The sequence below is a fragment of the Chinchilla lanigera genome, unplaced genomic scaffold (assembly GCF_000276665.1).
Source record: "Chinchilla lanigera isolate Chin_1 unplaced genomic scaffold, ChiLan1.0 scaffold00040, whole genome shotgun sequence".
Lineage (NCBI taxonomy): Eukaryota > Metazoa > Chordata > Mammalia > Rodentia > Chinchillidae > Chinchilla > Chinchilla lanigera.
This window is the reverse complement of record NW_004955441.1, coordinates 10,289,824-10,294,079: the sequence shown is the minus strand read 5'-3', so window position 1 is coordinate 10,294,079 and position 4,256 is coordinate 10,289,824.

Genomic DNA, 4,256 nt, shown 5'->3' with positions numbered 1-4,256 from the left:
CAAGTGGCAGTCAAGCTGCAGCCGCCACACTCCCAAAACTCAGACTCACAGAGTGATACAGCCTGGTTGGGGGAGGCACTGAGACTGTCCTCTGGGGCGCAGCAGGGCCTGTGTCCTCTTGGGCAGGGCGGCTAAGCTGCAGAAGGGATGGGCAGACAGCTGGGCAGACAGCGGGCAGCTCTCGGCACAACTTCTACCCTGGGCCTTCTCCTGACTTGATTCCCAAGGACAGGACAAGTGCAATCCCTGATTCTCTCCCCTTGGTCCAAAGAGCAAATCGACTGCCATACTTGCTGGGGGTTTCCCTAGAGTTCTTCCTGCAGAGCATGGTCTCAGGGGAGTTTCCCTCACCCTCTAACCCAGGCCGCTGGGCTCCCAGGGCCCTCGGCTGCAGTACGGTGGGGAGAGGGAGGGTGTCGAGCTCCGGGAGGAAATAGGCTGTCATTGTCCCCCTGGGCCTGGCAGCACAATGGGGGGCCTGTGTCCCGGCAGCAGCTGTGTGTGGCTCTGACGCTGGTGGACACCGCCTTGGAGAAACACGCAGCCTGGGGGACCCCCGTCTGTACCGTGTGTCTCCGGGTGGGACCTCTGGTTCTGTGTGCCTGAAGGGTGCGTGGATCTGGGGGTTCCTTCTCACAGCCGGTGGTGCCTACTGTGTGTTCACACCACGTGTGTGACTGGGCACAGGCAGGGCTGTTCTCATGTGCCTGCGGGGGGCCAGGGCTGGTTTAGCAAGCCTGCAAGTAAATACAAGCCCGTGCGCGCGCGCGTTTGTGTGTGTGTGCGTGCGCGTGCGTGTGCGTGTGCGTGTGCGTGTGTGTGTGTGTGTGTGTGTGTGTGTGTGTGTGTTGGGGCACGGAGGCCGAGGAATGCTTCTGAGTATGTGGGAGCACTGGGCTCTGCCTCCCAGGACGGTGAGGCCTCACAGGAGGGATTTGCTGCCTACCAGCACCCAAGCTGCTGCTCCACCCCCGCCCCGTTCCCTGCCCTCCAGACATGAACAAAGGCCCTGCTTGTAGGATGCAATGCGAGCTTTTCAGGTATTGCCCTGCTGCGCTGGTGATCAGGCCCTCTTCCTGCCTGCCAAGGTGCAAAGGATCTAGACGAAGGGTAGCCAAAGGAAACGGGCAGGAGATGGGGTGTCTGCTGTCCATTTTAAGGGATGGTACAAGGAGCTGAGGAGCTCATGAACGTGCCCTTCTGACTAAAAGGAAAGGGTACTACTCTCCCTATGGGAGTCTTCCTGCCTTCAGGATCCCACCCAGCAGGCAGGCCTGGGGATGGGTGTGGGGCAGGCATCTCTCAGCTTATCCCACAGACGTGCCTCTATCTTGTCTCCCATAGGAAATGTATAAGATGATCCTTTGGGTGAGGTGTAAAAATATTATGTCTTTTTTATACCCTAGAAATTTAAGAAAGGCTTACCTGATATTTAATAAATGAAGTAACAGTGCACCCTCCCTCAGTCCCAGCTTCAGACCATCCTGAGTTCCAGAAGGTTCTCTGAGAGTTCAGGGATTTGAGTGTGGGATGTAGCTGGTGCCTTCCCAGTCTGACTCCCTCTCAGAGAAGGCCACTTTCCTCACAGTGTAAGCACCACAGCACGTGCCAGTGTGGTCAGGCATCTAAAAACGTAAGTAGAATATTTTCATACTACGTAAACGACAGAGGTATAGTGGAAAACTCTTCCTGGGGAAAAAGCCTTCCAAGTGTCACATATGAGGATGGTTTGTGCATTTTTCTTTGACAGCAGGTGAATAAGTTCCAGATTCATGGGCCTCTTCTGACAAGAAAGGCTGTTAGTGGGTGACTGTTACAGAAAATACCCCCTCCCTAGCCAGTACACTTCAGTTTCTTAGTTGCCCAGGTAACAGTTCTTGTTCCAGTTCCGGTTGCTCCCATCTCTTAGAAAGGACTGGTCACTGTGATGCATATTGTAAGACCCAAGCCCCAGCTCACAAGCCATTCTGCCTCTGTACTTCCTGCTTGCTTATCCCATATATCAGGGCCTGAGATTCTGGGAATCATCCGGACCAGTGCCCGTCGATGTAAATAAATCTGCCTCCGAATCCTGGGTGTTGTGTTGGTGTTTCTGCTTGCCATTGCATGACCTTGGTGAATATTTCAGATAAAAAACTCTATCCTACATCAAGTCATAGGGACATTGCTAAAAAATGACAAAAGAAGACTTTTCAGATAAAATTTATGCTAGCGAGAGAGCACTTTGAAAATGGTTGCTTGGAAATATTTCCATCATAAGGTGATCTTACTGATGAAAACTATATAATTATGTCACTTAATAAAAACTCCATGTAGCTAAAAATAAGTTTGGAAATTTTTCTAAATAAGGGACTTAGGGGAATTTTGGATCAGCTTTTTAAAATTATAAAAACATAAAACTTTTAATTATTTTACACCAAGTCATTTGACATCAGGAAAGATGGAAACTTACCAGCTGAATGGGCACAGCTGATGATTAGGAGTGAACTATGAATGTTATTTAACGGGCGCAGTGAATGACGCACTTCTATCATTTGAGGTCGCTCTTATGGTGACAGTCACTAACACTCAAACTAAACTGAACCAGATCTTGAAATTTTTGTATCCCAGAGCATTTTTAAAAGAGTATTTAAAAATGTAATATGTTTCATCACAGAGAGAATTGTGTGCATTTTAATAATAATGAAAAAAACCCTTGCTATCACCCCTAAGCATCTAACCAGCTAGTCTCCAGTGTCTGGTTTCTGTGTTCCATGAGCTAATTAATGTCCTTGTTCTTTAAACCAGCTCAAATCAGAATTTCTAGTACTTGCAGCCAGAGGCTGCCTGAGCTACCCTCTGAGCTACTGTCCCAGGTTGCTTCTAGCCTGAGGGCTTCACTGAAACTGGGTCCTGGGGTGTCATCGAGGGCATCCCAGGGCAGTGTGTGAGGCCCAGGAGCAGTAACACTAGCAGCAGCCTGGCATTGTTGAGTGACCCTCCTTACCAGCTCTGGGAGAAAGCAGCAAAACCTTCTAAGCCTGCTCTAGCCCTCCATCTAAAGATGTACTTATTGAGCATTTTCTAGCTGCGAGGCTCTGCTCTGTGTTCACGTGACATCTCATTTCAGCTAATGACAACCCAACAAGAACATGCTATTGCTACCCTGTTGACATGGGAGGGCATCTCACAATGTCTCTTTAGAGATATTATCCATTTACCCAGCTGTTAAGTCAGAGCTGGGATTTGAACCCAGGCAGTCTTGTTCTGTGCTCTGTTCTTTTTTCTTTTTTAAAGCTGCTCTGACATACAAAGTTGCATGTATTTAATGAATATAACTGGATGAGTTTGGACACATGGGTGTGCTTGTGAAACCATTGCGCAGTCAAGGTAAAGAGACACAGCCCTCGCCTCCAAAAGTGTCCTTGTGTTGACAAAACCAGCTAATTTGTGTTTTGACCTGGCTTTATAGAGCATCGCAAACTGAAACTTTTCTGCACAAAGTATATAGTTCAGGATTTTGTAAACTCACACTGACACCTACTGAGTTAAAATATATGAAATTATTTAAAGATAATTCAGTGTTTGGGAAATAACATTACGCTAATACGGAAATCACTGCCAGAGACAGTCCATTCTCTTTTCATTTGTTAACTAAGGCGTAAACCCTACATGATTCCAGTTGGAGTTATTAGAGAGAATTGGAAACGCCTATACTCATGCTTACATTTTATAGCTTTAATTTGTATTATGTCTTTAGTCCTGGGAGGAGTTACATCTTTTTCTTACCAAAAACAAATATGGATTAATTGCTTCAAGTTTGTGTAAGTGATAAGTCTAGAGATTCTTCTTTTCAGAAGGGAGGGTGGTATAGATAGAAAATGACAACACTTAGTGTCATTGTTTATGTTGTACCGAAAGACTTCGATTTTTAAAATTTGAAACAGAAAACACTTCTTACAGGAGGGTTTCCATGATTGCAGTGTAGTTCACTACATACTGTTTTGAGTTTTTTTGTGTGCTGAATTTCTTTCTGTTTCTTTAATACCTGGTTTTGTACGCATCTAACTTTGTTCTCTTTTGGTTGTTCAGAAAACTGTATTATTTTTCTCCTAAGCAGTGCTTAATTTGTGTTTTTTTGTTGTTGTTGTTTTTTGTTTTTATTTTAAAGAATAAAAGAAGGATAACATAATAATAGGGGGGACTTAGCAAATTACAGACAAAATGGTAGGAAATTATCAATGGTTATCATTTTACATATTATTATCTACAAAATA